General features: G+C 38.4%; 2 long non-coding RNA genes across 2 annotated transcripts; both read left to right on the plus strand.

Annotated features, from left to right (window-relative positions):
- The first annotated feature begins 9752 nt into the window (after positions 1-9752).
- LOC149753263 (uncharacterized) lies at positions 9753-10915 on the plus strand. The gene is made up of 2 exons (XR_016395663.1): positions 9753-10525; positions 10670-10915. It is a non-coding gene; the product is annotated as an uncharacterized LOC149753263 (long non-coding RNA).
- Positions 10916-15472: 4557 nt separating this feature from the next.
- LOC149753264 (uncharacterized) lies at positions 15473-19897 on the plus strand. The gene is made up of 2 exons (XR_016395701.1): positions 15473-16120; positions 16189-19897. It is a non-coding gene; the product is annotated as an uncharacterized LOC149753264 (long non-coding RNA).
- Positions 19898-20159: the final 262 nt, after the last annotated feature.

Raw genomic sequence — 20159 nt, forward strand, 5'->3', positions numbered from 1 at the left:
GCTCTTGCTATCATCTCGATCTAATTGAAAACTTGAATCGGTATATCCCTCAAGTTTTAAGTCAGAATCACCATAGACAAGCCACTAGTCTTTAGTATTTCTCAAATACTTAAGGATGGTTTTTACAACCTTCCAGTGGTTGCTACCTAGATCAGGCTGGTGTCTGCTCACTACTCCTAGTGAGTATGCTACGTCTGGTCTAGTACATATCATGGCATACATTATAGATCCCACTGCCGAAGCATATGGAATTCCATCCATACTCTCTCTTTCTTGAGGGGTTGTCGGACAATCTCTTTTAGAGAGATTAATTCCATGGCCCATCGGAAGATAGCCTTTCTTAGAATTAATCATACTGAACCTCTTCAGTATAGTATCAATGTATGTGGATTGGGATAATCCAAGCAATCTTCTAGATCTATCTCTATAGATCTTCATCCCTAAGATGTAAGATGCTTATCCCAAGTCCTTCATGGCAAATTAAGATGATAGCCAAACCTTTATTCCTTTTAATGCAGGAATGTCATTCCCGATTAAAAGAATGCCATCCACATATAAAACAAGAAATATGATAACTGAACCATTTGCCCATTTATAAATGCAAGGTTCCTCTTCATTCTTAATGAAACCATACGATTTGATCACCTTATCAAATCGTATGTTCCAACTCCGTGAAGCTTGCTTTAATCCATAAATGGATTTTTGAAGCTTGCACACCTTAGACTCATCTGCAGATATAAAACTTTCAGGTTGCATCATATACACCTCCTCTTCTAAATCTCCATTTAGAAAAGTGGTCTTTAAATCCATTTGCCAGATTTCATAATCTAAGTGTGCTGCTATCGCAAGCATAATCCGAATGGATTTGAGCATTGCCACAGGAGAAAACGTCTCGTCATAGTCAATACCATAACGTTGACGATATCCCTTGGCAACCAGACGGACTTTATAAGTCTCTACTTTTCCGTCTGCGCCCCGTTTTCTTTTGAAAATCCACTTACACCCTATGGGTTTAATCACTTCGGGTGGATCAACTAATGTCCATACATCATTGACCTTCATGGATTCTGTTTCAGATTGCATGGCTCCAAGCCATGCATCAGAGTCATACCTTTGCATCGCATCCATGTAGGTGATCGGATCCTCATCGTTTTCATCAAGTTCGATAGGATCCCCGTCCTGGATCAAGAAACCATAGTATCTGTCCGGCTGATGTGGTACTCTACCTGATCGTCTTAATGATGCATCTAAGATGGGTTCTGGATCTGATCTAATCAAATCCGACTCAATTGGTTTAGTGGATGGTGTCGGATCTTCTACATGTTGAACTTCCCTAAGCTCAACATTAGAGCTTTTAGTTCCTTCACTAAGGAATTCTTTCTCTAAGAAAACAGCTCTATTGCTTACGAACAACTTTTGTTCTTCAGCAAAGTAGAAGTAATATCCTTTAGTTTCTTTAGGATAACCAACAAAGAAACATCTGTCAGACTTGGGTTCAAGTTTGTCTATTTTCAAATGTTTGACATATGCCGAACACCCCCAAACCTTAAGGTAAGAGAGCATTGGCTTACGTCCAGTCCACATCTCATGTGGTGTTTTATTTACAGACTTACTTGGAACCTTATTTAGAATGTAGCAGGCTGACTCAAGTGCATATCCCCAAAAGGATATGGGCAGACTCGCAAACCCCATCATGGATCGAACCATGTCTAACAGAGTTCGATTTCTCCTTTCTGATACACCGTTATATTGTGGTGTACCAGGAGGAGTCCATTAGGAGAGAATCCCATTCTCTCCTAGATATGTCAAAAACTCACTGGAGAGGTATTCACCTTCTCGATCTGATCGAAGAGTTTTAATACTCTTTCCAGTTTGTTTTTCTACTTCATTACGATACAATTTGAAAATTTCAAATGCTTCAGATTTATGTCTCATTAAATAGACATAACTATACCTAGAAAGGTCGTCTGTAAATGTAATGAAATATGAATACCCACCTCTAGCATCTGTGCTCATTGGCCCACATACATCAAAATGTACAAGGGTCAATAAATCATTGGCTCGTTCACCTTTTCCGGTAAAAGGTAATTTGGTCATCTTACCAAGAAGACATGACTCACAGGTTGTCAATGATTCACAATCATTAACATTGAGGATTTCCTCTTTACTTAACCTGTTCATCCTGTTCTTGCTAATATGACCTAGCCTATGATGCCAAAAGTAGACATCCGTGACATTATCTATTCTAGGACGCTTACTTGACGTGTACATTACATTAACATATTGTGATAACAAGTAGATGCTATTGCTCAATCGTCCATTCATTACAGTAACACCATTCATAATGATATCACAAGAACATTTCTTTATTGAAATTTCATAACCGTTCATGGCCAAAAGGCCTACAGAAATTACATTCAATAAGAATGTAGGACAATAGTGACAATCACTCAAGACAACTACATGAGAATTGAAAACAAGTTTGAGATTTTCTAAAGCTAGAACTGGAACAGATCTTCCATCTCCAACATTCAGGAATCTCTCGCTGTTTTCAAATCTCTCATTGACCTGAAGTCCTTGCAACGAATTGCATATATTAAACGGACTTCCAGTATCTAATACCCAGGTCGAATTATCACATATGGAGAAATTACAAGGTATTATCATATAAATACCTTGATCAGCAACTGATTGCCCTTTTCTCTTGCTTGGCCTGTTCGGGTCAAGTGAGGTAAGGTACTGAGGATAATTTCTCTTCCAATGCCCCTGCTTCTTACAATAGAAGCATTCTGCCTGACTTTGGTCATCCTTAATCTGTTTGGTCTGACTATGCTGAGTTTTTAGCTTTCTATACCAATTATTGAAGTTGGGACCAGTCAACTTGTCATTATCCAATAATGAGCGAAGTGACAAACTTGTGGCCATTTCTACATAAAAGAAAATTTGGCTATTAGTATATGAATTGACTAAACATAGTAGACTTGGAATTTAGTCTAAAGATACTCCCACTATTTTATACAAACTCGTAGCCTCTACCTCCAATTCGAAAAATTACTCCTAATTCTTTAGTAGGCACTAGAACCCAATAGATCGCATATAGGCCCGAGTGTGGCTCGGCTAACCCATATGCACCTATTGGTAGGTTCTAAACCAGTTGCTTCACCAAGCAACTTCTAGTGATAATTTTGTCCTAGGTTCTTCGGCAGGCGTGTGGCGCCTCCACCGAATACCCTAGTCAGGTCCAACCATTAAATGATAGGATTAAGTCTAATCAACTAATAGACGACCAAGCTCGAGTGTGGTCGGCTCACCTGACCGCCTATTGAAGGTACACTTAACTCATATCATATATTGAATGCAATTCCAATGCTTGATAAGTACCAGGCGTGTCGCGCCTCCAATAATTATCAAAACATTGGACTCATTATCACCCAACTTAATGGAAGGCTATGACCTAGTTATCCCCATAACCACTTCATTTTAAGGACCTAATAATTTTAGAGGATTTCTTAATTAGGATAGATAAGAAGATCTGGTTAGTCTAATTTCTCCCACTGACTTCACCAAATCAGATTAGACTCAAACCGGTTAAGGCGGCACCTAAATCAGTCAAACTGATTTTCCTTATAGGCATGGGCTAACTCGAATCATTAAGTGATCCAATCAAAATGCGATTGACCATGTCGGCCAGGTAAGTGAGATCAGTGTAAGGGATATGCCATTAACTCGACAAAGATGAATCAGTGCGAGTAGCTCCCAATTAAAAACCACCGGTCAAAACTGCCAAACTTACCTTATACACCGACTGGTTAATCAATTTCGATTTGATTACTCGAATGACTCGGGCTACACCTCTGAGCCTAAATCAAGTTCCATCTTGGTATAATCAAAGACATGGACTTGATCCATCTACAACTATTGTAAATTGACCTAGAATTTCCTTGACCTAATATAGTTACTACTTAATTAGATTTGATCAATTAATTCTAGTTGTCCATGTATGATTCTAACCTTAGGTCTAACCCAATCCTAGGAACTTGATTCAAGCTAACCCATATATCCAAAGAATTATGCAATGTCAATTAATTGAGTTACAATTCTATTTCATAACACTTAATTCTCAATTAAGTTTAGACTTATGAAAGTTTTGATCATTGCATATTTCTTTTTAATTACATATTAATTACAATCTTTTAGTTCTTAAAACATATTTTCAGATCTGAGGTTTTGTAATTAATCACATGTAATCAGATTTAATTCATGTTTAAGTCATTACATTTAATGTTCATGCATCACATATACATAACAACATGAATTAATACAAACAACATACATCTTATGTATTTATTTTTTTACTTTTATTTTTAGATCTGATTTGTTCATTAAAATCAGAGATCATATGAATCATAAATTTTATTTAAATCTAATCTAAACAATATTATGATTTCAGATTTATTTATGTTACAAACCTTAACACAAACATGCTTCATATGCATTCAAAATTTCAGATCTAGTTAATCATGCATAATCAGCAATTAAAGCAATCATAAAAATACTTTAGATCTAATCTAAGCATGCTCATGATTTCAGATTTAATTACAAAAATTAAAACATAAAATTTTAAATATGAACCTGGCTCTGATACCACTGAAAGTGAATCCTAGGTTCTTCAGTTTTAAGCATGCTGATTTTTTTTAAAAAAAAAACCATGGCTGAACCTGATCGGGTTGCCTACGTACCCCTTCATAAGGGGGATCAAGCCATACGTAGTTCTTTTTAAGTTTAAAATGCAGCGAAAAAATCAAATCAAATAATTTAATTCATGCATGTTTACAAGATCAAATCTAGAAATCAGCACCTTAAGAACGCATAGGATTATGCCGGAATCGTTTAAACAATTATGCTAAAACATTCATACATGATTAACTATCAGATCTGCAACTTAAAACTCTATTCCAATTAATCTTCGAATATCCATTGAATGGATTTTGGAGATATCTCCGTGAGGAGCCCCAAAAGAGGGTAAAACCTCGGAGAATCGGACCTAGATCTTGACACCATAATAAAAGATTAATGTAGGATTAATACCTTTTATGATGGATGAAACTTATGGATCTGATCCTCGACTTCGCAGCCACGCGCACGAATGGCCTCTACGAGAAGTCCACGCGAAGTTCCTGAAGAGATCCAATCCTGCGGAAGTGCTAGCTTGCGCAAAATTTCTTGAGGCTGAAATTTGATCTTCCAAACGCTATCAACTTTTGATCCACCTTCTTGGAAGAACTTGGAGGAAAGGTTTAAAGGGATTGAAGAGGACTTAGATCTGATCTAAAGACTCTTATCCGGGACCCCTAACACTAATGGCGTGATAGACTTAGAGGAGGAAGAAGTCAGCTAGATTGAATGCAGATTTTTTTCCATGCATGAATTAGGGTTCCTCTCTTTTCTTTTCCCTTTTTTCTTCTTCTTTTTCTCTCTTTTTTCCTTGAATTCGACCACCAGCTGATGGAGGTCCTTTTAATGTTGCTCTTCCCTCTAACTTCATGCCAACCATCCCATATTTATGGAGGATTTTGTGGGGTTTTGAATTTTGAATTCAAAATTCAAGTTCATATGCCATTACATGATGAAGCTTGATCTAATCTAAACCATTCATCATGTTGCCACTTCCCTCTTTCAATTTCAAAATTCCCATGCCCCCAAACAGATTAGAGGGTCACGTTGTGATTTTGTGATGATTAAATTCGAAATTCAACCTTAATTAGAAGTGAGATAAAGATAAGGATGACATATGTCATGAAGAGAGAGAATTTGATCTTATCCAATTCTTTTCATAAATTTATCTCTCCATTTCGACCCATCTAATGATGAAAGAGGTCTCTGATGTTGCCAAGTATCCCATGGCACCACTAAATAAATTAAATTAATTTTTAATCATATTAAAAATCAATTTATGGTGCCATGCATGGATATGTGACAAGTGGATTTCAAGATCCGAATAGTTTCAGATCAAACCCATTTAATTTAATTAAATCCTAACAATTAGAATGATCCAATTACAATGGGTTGAACCTAATCCAATTAGGTCAATCCCAAATTAAGCACAAATTTAATCTAATTTAATTTGGTCAACCTAAGTCCTCTTGATTCAGACCTAATCCAATCAGGTCAAAAACCCTGATTGAGCCCAGAATTGAATCTAATTCAATTTGGCTCATCCTTAGTCTAATTACTCAATCCAATTGAGTTCATTAGCAATCTAATTACTAATTAATCCTCTGATAATTACTTTAATTATTTTATAAGATAATTTGCCAATCGAATTGACCAAATTACCCCCAAACGATTCTTAATCATTCATCAACCTTCTTGATCAATCAGGAATCTTCTATGCGTGTGACCTCATAGGTTCAAACCTAAGCCGATAGTATAGGAACGACTTTCTACACTAATCGATGTGACCATCTAGCAATGGTACCCGACGTCCGGATAGGCCAAATATATGCGAAGCAAATATTCTGGAACTCTGAACTATGGTTACTGTATAATTCAATCCCTTTGACTCCTAATGCCAGGATGACTTAGAGTTCACTGTCAACCCTATAATTAGTACATCCATTATGTGATTAACTTTAGATATCCCGTGACTCCTCACTGGGATTACCCTGGCCAAGGTTTTGCTAAATTAATCACAAAACATTATCTCCTGTTTTCAGGAGGGGTCAATTCCATCTCGACTCACAACTGACTACGCAAGTACTTGACTGCACCCAGTGACCTTCCATCACTAAATTAGAAATTCAGGTAGTCCGGTACCAAAGTACAGTGAGTTGCTTGCTAGTCACAGGTTGCGATCTCAGGTCAGAGGGCCAAACTTATACCCATATCTACTCGAAACATCTCTTGACAGTAGAGCGTTCCAGAATTGGTCACGTTTAGTGAAATGTACTCCTACACTTCACGTGTGTGGCACACCAGTGTCTCCACACTCCTTGGTTAAGAGGACAACCAACGTATATGTCACACAATGACCTAATCTCGATAATGCTGTTGTCCTTGTAACAACATATCATTTGGTCGCGAACTAGTTTAAGGACTCGAAGATAAATCCTCCTTTATCATTAATAAGTCCTAAGGACTTCATCATATAAGAGTCCATTTGAAGATGTAAAATGATGAATAATGCCAAAAAATACTTTATTGATTTGTCAATTCATTTACAAAATTCAATCATCAACATGCTGACGATTGACATTTAGGATACAATTCCCAACAAAAACTATATACAAGGTGAGAGTGAAGTTGACATCACAAACAGACAACGTAAAGAATTTTCCAAGTGGTTCAAAGATCGCGTAAGCAAAATTAATTAACATGTAGGCACCTTGAGTTATCCTTGTATTTGAAAGTGAAGTAACATATTATGTCACTTTTTTGTTATAGATGACTCAACTTCAAAACCAGCGATCACCAGAAGCTACTGATGAATTATGGTCATTGGCCAATGGTCCTCATCCGATAGTCAACATATATTCAGGGTGCTTTTGTAATGGTATCCGATTCCATACCATCGAATGTGACAACCGCCGTAAAAGCCAGAATAGTGGGTTAGTTGTTGAAGGGGACCACGAAGGGCAACCGATTGACTTCTACGGTTACTTGTGCAAAGTTTGGGAATTAACATATATGTTTGGACAACAAGTCGTCTTATTCCAACGCGAATGGTTCAACACTGGAAGTAAAAAGACTTTCTGCATTGATGCGCATTGCACTAGCATTGATACAAGAAGTTGGTGGTACAAAGATGATTCTTTTGTACTACCGAGTCAAGTGCAGCAAGTATTTTATATTAATGACACTGCAGAGAGACGTGGCAATTGGAAAGTTGTCCAAAGATTCAAGCATCGAGGTATATATGGGATGTGCCACAAATGAGTGATTTAGAACCCAATGATGTTGAAGAAACCATTGTTCTCAATCATGTGTTCCAACAAGTTGAAACCAATGACGTTGAACCAATTTCTATTGAAGAGCCAACCACAATGGATTTGCGCAGATATGATATTGATGCTGAAATTATTCAAGAGGAGGTCATTTTGCAGTGCCGTGGGCGAGATCAAGTCGGGGGGAGTGTCGATGAAGTAATGGAGGAGCCTAGCGATGAAGAAGAAGACATTGATAGTGACAGTGATACATATCTAGATTTAGAGCCATGATATATTTCTCTAATGATCTATCTATAGAAAAGTTGAACATTTTTATCTTACATGCTTCTATTTTTTATGTTAATGAAAATCATCCATTTTTATCTTACATGCTTCTATTTTTTATGGAGAGTGTGATTTACTTTTTACATCATATTTCTTTATGGCTGAATGTAATGTATCTGTCTGGTTTTTATTGTGAAAGATGCACAAAGTAGGTAAAAAATTTGTGAAGCTTGGGTGCTTGTCCCAGAAGTTGACGGGATACGAAAGGCAAAGGCAAAAAAGGATTGAAATGAACACAATGAGATTAGAGGCTCTTGGCATACCGGGCATGTCCAAGGCATTGTTTGGTTCAAATCAGAATGGTAATGAAGGACCGAACAAGATTAGCAATGGCGATGATGATGAAGAGTATCTGCCATCTGATAATGAAGGACTGAATTCTTCTAGAGATGCTGAACTTGTGCCCGTGATGGCTGCCCAACCTACTCTGCTCCCCACCTTTTATACCCAACAAACCCACGAGCTTTCAAGTCCACCTATTATTGCCAACAACGTGGGTGAGAAAACTCATCTTTCTGAATCTTGTTATTGCTAAGATATTCTTGGTAAAATGATGGCATTTTAGTGGTTTTGTGTTTCTTTTTTTGCCTTCTCTTTGTCTATCACTAGCAGGTTTGTCTTATGGCCTAAAGTATTTAAGTATTTTAGCAGGTTCATCATCAAAGCGCATGCGGGGTAAGACAGTTGGAAAAGGAATTGATAAGCTCATTGCCCAGAATGGCGAAGAAAAGCTCTCTATTCCAGTACTTGATGAGTGAAATGCTTTATGTGGTATTAATGCCTCAAAGGTAGCCAATCTGTTGGGGGTGTATATTAGGAGAATGTGTCCAATTAAGGGCATACTGACGTGGCAGCATGTAGACGAGGCTACTCAATCTGCTATCATACAATCTGTCCTTGTAATTATTTATTGCACAATATTTTTTTAGGTACTTGTAATAGTTGCATTAATCATACTACATAATATTTTACTTATATTTTTAGGACAAGTTCAAAATCTCGGATGATTATCATGGCAATCTAGTAGCTCAGCAAGCTGTCCACAGAAAATGCTACAATATTCACAGAAATTGGAGGCATAATATAAAATTGCATTACAAGCATCTTAAGAATGTCTTACATGTAGACCCTTATAGTCATCCATACGAACATATGACTCAAGAGGATTGGCGCCACTTAATTGACGATGTGTGGAAAAGCAAAGAACACAAGGTAACTTACATATTTAGTGCTTCAGAGTTTATAAGTCAAATATTTGATCATAATGTTTTCTTTAAATTTTTAATTTGTATTTTTTTGAAGGTGAGATCAAAAGCTGGCAAAAAGAATAGGAAAAAGCTTGAGTACAATCATTGTTCAGGATCTCGGTCATTTGTTGCAACACTGACTATACAGGTAATATGTTTTTGAGTATGTACTGGTTATATTCTTAATGAACTGCTTGTGAAACAGTCTATGGGATAGTTTTGGCTATTGTAAAATAGACAATTTGCTGCAACTAGATTTTTTATTCTAGTTTGCTGCAAGTATATTTTTGGAATCCTTTTATGCAAGTAGATCTATCAGTTATTTTAGTTTTCTTATTATGTAGTGGCTATATGCTAATCTAAATTACACTTTGCAGCCGGAGTTTAATGGTTCTGAAAATCTTGAATTTTCAGAATTCTATAAGAAAACGCATACCAAGAAGAACAAAGAGTGGATTGATCCTATTTGCGCCGTGAAACATGTAGGTATCTAAAATCTCAATAATTATTTAAATCAGTTTCTGCTTTTGCAAGGTTATATACATTTAATTCTGTTGTTACCTTTGCATTGACAATCAAAGATGTTAAGCTTGCGAGAAGAATCTTCCCAATCCGGTGTGTAATTAACATCAGAGGAGATATCTAGGCAGGCACTTGGAAAAAGGAAGAGATACATTCTTGGATTTGGGGATGGGCCGAAGCCCTCTTCATCTTTGTCCACACCTAGTCGTGTGTCACAAGACCATATTGGAGAGTTGCAGAAACTTAAAGCTGAGATGGACGAGATGAAGATGGAGCGTGATATAGAGCGTGAGGAGCTGCGGAGGCAATTGGAGCAGGAGAGGAGAGAGCGTGAGGAGGAAAAGAAAGAGCGAGAGGAAGAACAGAAGCAAATTGCACATCTTACAAGTTTGGTGACAGAGTTCTTAAAGAAAAAGACTTAAATGCACAAGTCATCTATCCATCATGATGGGCCATGTATTCAACTGGTGGTACAAATATTCGTTGGTATGTATTCTCATTTATATTACGTAGGTTATTTAGAGATTTGGACCAAATTAAACGAAATGTCATTGTGAACTTATACTTGAATTTTAGTTTATTATTATTCACATGTGGTTATTGATTGTGTATTCTTTTTTGCTTTCTCAGATACATGGTGGAGTTATGAGCATGTGAAATCTAGTTTCTGGTACATGGATAGCTTTTGTTCAGATGATCATGGTGGAGTTGTCTACAAGCAGAATCCAATTTTTGGTATAAGAATATTTTTGTCTACATGATGGTTGTTTGGATGAATAGCAACATCAGATATTTTGGGATTTTTAATTTACATTTTGATGTGTTGGGTGATGATTATCACCTTAACATATGGTATGGATGAAACATTTTGATGTATGGTTAATAGGTATGCTTGACTTTAAACTTATAGATGATGATATTTATAATGAATGATTATGGATTCTCCAACATTGTGTATACTTCTATTTGGATGAGCAAATGTATTGTGCAATATGGATATTGGATAGGCTGTGTTGTTTGTACAGGATTTGGAACGAGCCCAAAAATAAATATTAAGCTTATAATTTGAATTGTTAATTAAATACAGGTTAATACTTTCTGCCACCAAAAAATGTTTGTTGCCAATGCATTCCAATACATTCTGCGACCAAACTATTGGTGGGGGAAGATAGACATTCAGTGACCATTTTTTTAGTAGCGGAAGACAAACCTTCCACGACCAATTATTTGGTCGGCGTTGAAATTAGCGACAATAGATTTGGTCGCTGATAATTTTCTTCGGCAACCAAACGTTGGTCATTATTGGTGTACCTTAGGTGACCACACAATATTGGTTGCCAAAACCTTTTAGTGACTAGGGTTCGGCGACGAAGGGTATGCTAGTCGCGAAAAGGTTTCGGCGACCAAATATGATTATTCGGCGACTAGAATCTTAGTCGCTGAAAGTGTATTTTCTTATAGTGGGTTGACGGGCCATTACTTCAGCCCCAGCTAGATTTGATCACTTTTGATCTTTACCTAACTTATTAAATTCTCTTAGCTTAGACCAACCTGAGCAGTCGGGCACTGTCACCCGACCAACCTGATTTGGGGGCATAAGACCGTAGCATTTAATTGACTTCTAGAATTCTGTCAAATATTAATAATATTTTAATGATATTAAACAGGTGCACTGACCCATTTGCCTAAAGTTGGATTTAAAATGAGAAAAGGTAAATAACCTAATGCTTCAAAATATATTTTTAAAATTTTTGGTAAATTTAATAATTAGTTGATTAAAATTTTGATATTTGTTTTGTACTTAGTAAAACGGGTCACGCATATTAATAATTATTTTAAAATTATGATATATGTTATGAAAATCTGAAAAAATTAATTGGGCAAATTATCTATTTTATATGTATGTATTCTCAGTATGGCTATGATTTAGCCCCGCCAATGGAGATTATTCGTTAGGCTTATCATCTGTAATCTGTGAGAAACTGATTTCAACATCACACCATCGGTGATTAAAATAGTGGTATTTGAACATTATTGCCACTGGTGGTTAACAATAGTGGTTTTTGGCACTTTGTACGATCATTGCCACTGGGTTACGTGGCCATAGCCTATTGATGTCGGAATTTAGTATCAGTTTTTATAAAACTGCTTAATAAATTTTAAAAGAAAAATATGTTTATTTGTAATTTATTTTTAGTAATTATTTTGTGCTTTAATTAAATATCTGGCATGCTTTAACCCCACTATGGGTTATTATGTTGCTTACTAGGCTAGTGTAGCTCATTATTATATTTTCTCTGTTTTTTGGAGCTAGAGGCATGATCGCATGAGACTGGGGTGTGCGCTAGATTTTCTGAAGATTCTTTGGTTATGAGCATTTTAGTTAGATTAGTTAGATTATTTGATTTATGTTAGCATATGCTACTTTAAAACTACTGTAAGAACTATTTAAATAAATTAATGCTTAAATAAATTTTAAGGATTTGTCATTGCTTTGATACAATCTGTTGCCTTGCATGCATGTACGGTCTGTCGTACAGGCATACGACATCTGTTGCGCTCCCGCCTCAGGGCATGACAATGACTTTGAAGAAGATGTAGACTGAGTAAGCCTGACTTCTGCAAAATATTCGTGTAGAGTAACCGTTGCTTTGTTCAAGGCTATGATCTTCGATTAAGAAGTTTATTTGAGTATAGCCCTTATCAAGCCAACACTCCCAACTCCAATTTCTTGGATTTAGGCTAGGACTCTGATGAGCCTTTAAAGGAGGTAGATTGAATGGAACAATAGGTCTGATTTCTGCAGGATATTCTTTAGCCAGAAATGTTGCTTGAAGGTAGCTAGCTATAATTGTGACTTCCAGGGGTGTATATCCCTAGATACCCGAGCGCCTAATTCTCTATTCTTCTTCATCCGGTACAAATGGCTTGCAATCAAGTCCATTTTCCAAGTCAGTGGTTTCCGTGGTCTATGCATGCTCTTTGCTCGATGTGGAGGGTCCAAAGAGGATCCTGAGGCACTCTTGGCTTCATCTTCATTACCTTGTTACGACTTTACACTGGACTATTTGGAGGCAGCAAAATGCCTACCTCTTCACTTGCAAAGAATCCCATGCATCCACTGATCTCCGAACCATGTTCTTCACAAGCTCGTGGGCTGGAATAGCCCGTGAAGAAGAAATTTTGGTTGCACGAGGACCTTCCCTCTCCCATGACTTCCTCATCTTGTATCATTTTATTTTTTAAATAGAATAACGGGGACCTAGTCACCATATTTTTTAAGGAGGAAGAAGAAAATAGGGATATTAGTCACACTACAAGAAACTTGGACATTAGCGACGCTTTTTTTGGCTATTAGCGACGCTTTTAAGCGTCGTTAGAAACCATCCCGACGCTTTCCAAAGCGTCGGTAAAGCGTCGCCTATGCTACAGTGGAAAAAATATTTTCCGACGCTTTTAAAAGCGTCGCTAATTCCAATTTAGCGACACTTTTAAGCGTCGCGCTTTACCGACGCTTTAAAGCGTCGCGCTTTACCATTTGCCAAAAAAATTATCAATTGCGGTCTGCATCTTCTCCTCCCTTCAGAAATATAAACAACCTCCTCGATCAGTACCTTTATTCCATCTGTGCGGAAGGGTTGGGTTTGGCTATATAAACAGTTTTTTTTTTTTCAAATCTGCCGATGTGGGACTAAAATGAGGTGATTTTTTGGATTCCGACGACGCTTTTAAGCGTCGTTATTTAACGACGCTAAAAAGCATCGTTATTTAACGATGCAAAAAAGCGTCGGTATTTAACGATGCTAAAAAGCGTCGGTATTTAACGATGCTAAAAAGCGTCGTTAAAAGTTCGACGACGCTTTTAAGCGTCATTATTAGCCGACGCTTTTAAAAAGCGTCGGCAAATGTTGACAGGAAAAATTTTTTGCCGACGCTTGGAATAAGCGTCGGCAAATAAGAGTCGCTAATATCCAAGTTTCTTGTAGTGTCAGGATCCTTCACAAAAAAATGGAATTGCTAGTAGTTTATAATAAAGATCTTTTGTAGCATATCCGTATTAATTAGAATCTTCTAAGAGAATATCATTAGATATTACCTCAAATTCCATTTCCAGGTTTATATTCATAAAGTTATTTTACGCAGAAAGGCATATTTTGGCAATGGTAAGATTGCTCCTTGCAAGGTGATTATACATTCAAAATACAAAAATAACCTCTCTGTATCTAAGTACATTTGCCCTCCTTAGACCTTACAATAGAGGGAGCATCGTGCATGTAACAACCCAGGATCTTACCCAAAATGGCTAGCCAGAAGTTATTATTTGGGTTCCTTGATCCTGTATAAGTACCCAAGATCTACCCAGCGAATAACCGATGTGGGACTAAACACACGCCCGCACGGATCCTCACATACTCCCTCCGTTCAAGCCCTGACGTCCTCGTCAGGCTAAGGGTTCATATCTATTCAAATCTAATCACAAACACTACGATTGGCCCGTAGTCAGCCCCAATGGATCCGTGCTGCAGTGTCTCCTAGTTCACATAGGTTATGGGCCGGGTCCGCTCTGATACCATTTGTAACAACCCAGGATCTTATCCAAAATGGCTAGCCAGAAGTTATTATTTGGGTTCCTTGATCCTGTATAAGTACCCAAGATCTACCCAGCGAATAACCGATATGGGACTAAACACACGCCCGCACGGATCTTGTCCGATGGTGGGAAGGGTGTGAGGCCCAATAGTCCCACATCGGAAAGACTCGTTCTAGAGCCTGGGCATATGAGGCGGGTGTCTCCTAATCCTGCAGACGCATTTTGGGTGGAAAATAAAATCGGAGAGGGGTGAAGGACGCTTGCGTGAAGCCACGAAACCAGACAATATCTGGCAGGGGAGCCCCGCGGTCCCCCCTCATGTGGCCCCCACGTGGGCACTGGGTGCCTCACGTGCTCCGCAGAAGCGGGGGCGTGACAGTGCATTGAGATGTTGATGTAAAAATAAAACTGTTCTCCCAAGTGCAGGAGAATCGCACAAGTAATATAACTCGGGAGTCCGAGGTCGATTCCTCAGGGAACGAAATATGGATTATTAGCGTAATTTCAGATGTAATTTTTAGTTGATCTTTAGAAATTAAAAGCAGAGAATAATATGTGATTAAACAACGTTCAAGAATATAGAGATGGCTAGGGATCCGGAATCCTCCTTAACAATATTACTTTCAATAAATAAACTCGGCGATTCTTGATTAAGGATTAATATGATAAAATAGTTCTAATCATGGAGTATACAATCTTAGAACATGAATTCAACATCCAAGTATTTATCGTACCGATTACGTCTACGATAAATCAAGCATCAAAACAATCCATGCATCAATATATATATAAACCATACAAGATCTATCTTATAGATGAGTAAGCTAGAATCAAAATCATACCAATGGATATTAAACAATTAGAATACAAGTTTAGAGTATACTTGATGAAAGCAACATGCCAAGGGTTCATCCATCACCCTTTGCCAAAGGAATTAGGCTCTCATTACAAACATCACCTCTTCCCTATTTTTTTTTTTTTTTTTCTTTTCGGAAACAGGGCATACCCTGTTTCCTTCTTCTCTTTTCTTTCCCCTGCCGCCGCCCAACTCCTCCCTTCAATCGCAGAGGCTCCTCTGTTTTCCCGATGAGAACCCCCATCCCTCTCAGCCGACTACCTTTTATAATCAACTCTCTCCCTCCATGGATCTTCGGAATGCGCTGGAATCAATGCTTTAGAGGCAAACGGCTGGGTCTTGGGCGCGTGAGGCTGAGGCGTTGGAGGAGCTGATCTCGGCCGGATCCGGCGCTGAGAACGGACGCGATGGAGGAGGCGGAATGGCTGGGATGCTCGGGACTTGATACGGGAGCTGGGATCACGGGCTCGGGGCTGATCGCGGACTGCTAGGAGGTCGCCGAGATGCGGGTTGAGGCTTATGAACGGCTGGGAGGCGCTGATCGCTGTGGAGGAGCGCGATCTGGAGGACGCCCGGAAGGGAGCTGATCACGGACGGCTGGGAGGTTTCACGGGCTTGGGCGGATGCTTGGGAGGTGATCGCGGACATGCTCAGGTTGTGAGGCTGAGAAGGAGGAGAACGCGGACGAGACGGATGCCGGAGGTGATCGCGGACGTGGACGTCGTGCGGATGCTGGGAATCCGGAAGCTTGGATGCGGGCGTTGATCGTTGGTGAGGTGGAATCTGGGAGAATCGCCAAAGACGCTGGCTCACGGATGCAGGGGATGAAACTCGGACTCGCGGAGGGTTGAATTGTGAAGCTGGGATGAGCGAACGAACGGGATGTCTGGATGGCTGAAATATGGCATGCTCTCCACCGTGCCAAGCATCTGCTGATCATTCTCTAGGCCATAGGTTGATGATGTGTAGTTCTAGGATGATCTTTCCTTAGATGTTTCATTGCTCGTTCCCTCTGGATGGTCGCCAAGTGTTGCTCCAGTGTGATTAGGCTTGACTGCTATTTGTGGTTGTGGGCTTGATAAATGATAGGTTCGACCATGCCATAGTGAGATTGGGTGCGTACGTCTTGGGGCCATGCATCTTTCTGAACCCAATTGTACCAAATGTACATTTTATCTCTAGTTTATGATAACCTGCACCCCTCAAAAAAATATAATATTAATGCAACACTTTTATCATTATTTATTAGCAGTAATACTAATTTAAGTGATGTGTAAATCGCACTTTTGTGCTCTCATCACACCCCCCAACTAGCTTATTGCTAGTCTCTAGCAATTAACGAGCAAATAATAATATGAGAGTACAAAAAGTGTTGGTCAATCATTTGACTTTTTATTAAAGTTAAAGACATAAAACTAAGATATGTACCCACTTTCGTAGGGTATCACGATTGCACTTAGCACGTGCAACAAGCCGTTAAACCTCTAGGTTACCCTAGTGGACGAGTGTTGTCTCGTGAGGGTTTGCAGTGATGTTACCCACAAACATCATTCATAAAATGATATATAATGAAATTTAAGTCAATGCACACGTGATATATATTTTTTTTTCAAGCATGGCAACTATCAAAGCAAGGGTAATACTGAAGTGTAGTATGCATAAACAGATGACTTTCTTAGAGCACTAATACCTCCACCACAACATGGTACCGCTTGAATTTTAGGTGTACTACTCAAGTTCACAAGTGTTTACTACAGTTTATTAGGGCCTGATCCATCAAATTTTCGGAATATCTCATGTTGTCTAAAATTGTCAAGAATGGTTCGTATGTAAAGAAAGAGCTATCAATCCCAACTAAATATCCAAAGTACACAAAGGTCCAATACAATGGAGTCAAACCAGCCATTACCACATGTCACTGGGTTCAGCCCGACCAACCCTATTCATGTTTTTTTTTTTTTTTTTTTCAGACATATGGTGATTACAATAGTCCAACCCCCTTAGGCTCTAGCAAGGTCCATGTAGCGAGTTTTCGGCCAATGACTCTTGATCCAGTTGGCTCAAGGCATTAGGTAAAAACACCCCTCGGGCTTAATTACTCGAACCAAACTACACCACGAGGTTAGACTTGTCATCTCCTCATTTATTTATTTATTTTAATTTTTTTTTTTTCAAAACAGAGAAGGTAAACTGAACCATATAACGTGACTGCATCGTGACTATAGGTCAACCAAGGTCGGAACATAAGGCACTTAGGTGATCTAGCCAGGGTATTCAACCTCTATCTTTATGTGAAAACCAAATCATGAACCTTATAGTACGGACAAGGATACTCGTACTTCTTTTACAGATACGGCTTAATAAAAATGCATTAAACAAATATGAACTCCTGAGGCCTTCCTATAATCATTAAGTACATGTGCGGGGATCTAATAATAGGTCTCTGATCAGTCATAATATGCATGTGTTCCTTGCCGTAATAGTTGCACAAACTCAATATGAAAATACATGTGCATTTGCTTAGAAAAGAATGCAAATTTTTTTTTTTTTTTTTAATCAAAATACTTCCCTCCCCCCAACTTAAACATTGCATTGTCCTCAATGTAATAGATACAAGAAAACTATATACGAGAGACAGTAGAGAAAATAATATTGGAGAGAAGAGGAATACCTTGAGCTGCTGATATCCAGAAAATAAGACTTACAAAACTAGAAAAATAATTCCGACTAATATACACATACCTTTGCCTTCATGTTCAGTCATAAGAAGGCTCCCCCAAGGAAAAGGAATCCTCTTCATCTGAAAAATTCTCAAGAAAAGGTTTTAACCTGTGTCCATTTACCTTAAAAATTCTACCATCCCGTGGATTCTCAATCTCTACCGCCCCATGTGGAAAAACAGTTTTTATGACGTAGGGACCTGTCCATCTTGATCGTAACTTACCAGGAAACAGATGTAAGCGGGAATCATATAAAAGAACTTTTTGCAAAGGTTCAAAAGATTTTTTCAAAATTGATTTATCATGTAAGATCTTTATTCGTTCTTTGCAAATTTTAGCGTTGTCATAAGCATCTCTGCGAATCTCATTAAGCTCGTTTAATTGCAATTTTTTAGCTAGACCGGCATCTTGTAAATTAAAATTCAATTTTCTAATTGCCCAATACGATTTATGTTCTATTTCTACGGGCAAATGACACGCTTTACCGTAGACTAGCCGGTAGGGAGACATGCCAAGAATGGTTTTGTATGCAGTACGATAGGCCCATAATGCATCTGATAGTTTTAAGGACCAATCTTTTCGTGATGGGTTCACCGTTTTCTCTAAAATACGCTTGATCTCTCGATTGGCTAACTCTACCTGGCCACTAGTTTGCGGATGATATGGGGTAGCAATTCTATGGGTGACACCATATTTTTTCAATAAGGTTTCGAAAGGCTTATTACAAAAGTGTTTTCCACCGTCACTAATTATGATTTTAGGCATCCCAAATCGTGAAAAAATATTTTCTTTTAAAAACTTTAGGACAGGTTTGTGATCATTGGTCTTACAAGCAACAGCTTCTACCCATTTGGACACATATTCGACACCGACTAAAATGTACTCATATCCAAAAGATGCTGGGAATGGGCCCATAAAATCGATGCCCCAACAATCGAAAATTTCGATAATAGTAATGGGTTGAAGAGGCATCATTTGCCTACGAGTTAGGCTTCCAATACGTTGACATGGATCACATGTCCTGCAGAACTCGTGGGCATCTTTGAACATAGTAGGCCAATAGAAACCACATTGCAAGACCTTTGCAACAGTTTTCTTAGAGGCAAAGTGTCCACCGCAAGCATCAGTATGGCAGAAAGAAAGTACGCTTTGTATATCATGATCCGGTATGCATCGTCTAAGGATTTGATCGTTGCAATATTTAAATAAATAGGGATCGTCATAGTAATAATTTTTTACTTCGCGCAAGAAAATTTTTCTATCTGTCGACCCCCAATGCTCTGGCATCCGGTTTGTAACAAGAAAATTTACAATATCTGCATACCATGGCATACTAGAAAGTGCAAACAACTGCTCTTCAGGGAATGAGTCCTTGATGGAAAATTGTGGCATTGAATCATGAAAAACTAGCCGTGATAAATGGTCAGCAACCACATTCTCTACTCCCTTTTTATCTTTAATAGTGATGTCAAATTCTTGGAGTAGAAGTATCCATCGTATTAAACGTGGTTTGGCCTCTTTCTTATCCAACAAATATTTTAACGCTGCATGGTCTGTGAAGATAACAATAGGAGCACCAAGGATATAAGAGCGAAATTTATCTAAGGCAAATACTACTGCAAGCAATTCCTTCTCGGTGGTGGTGTAATTCATTTGAGCATCGTTTAAGGTTTTGCTTGCATAGTAAATGACATATGGCTTATTATCCTTGCGTTGTCCTAGGACAGCTCCTATTGCATAGTCGCTAGCGTCGCACATAATCTCAAAAGGTAATGACCAATTGGGTGGTCGCACGATGGGTGCAGTGCTAAGCATAGACTTCAACTTTTCGAATGCCTCCTGACAGGTTTCAGTCCAATTGAACGGTGTATCAAGGGATAGGAGGTTACATAATGGTCGAGCTATGACACTAAAGTCCTTAATGAACCTCCTATAGAATCCGGCATGACCCAA

The sequence above is a fragment of the Phoenix dactylifera genome, chromosome 6 (assembly GCF_051530095.1).
Source record: "Phoenix dactylifera cultivar Ajwa chromosome 6, Ajwa_hap1_PhDact_Kaust_v1.1, whole genome shotgun sequence".
NCBI classification, from domain to species: Eukaryota; Viridiplantae; Streptophyta; class Magnoliopsida; order Arecales; family Arecaceae; genus Phoenix; species Phoenix dactylifera.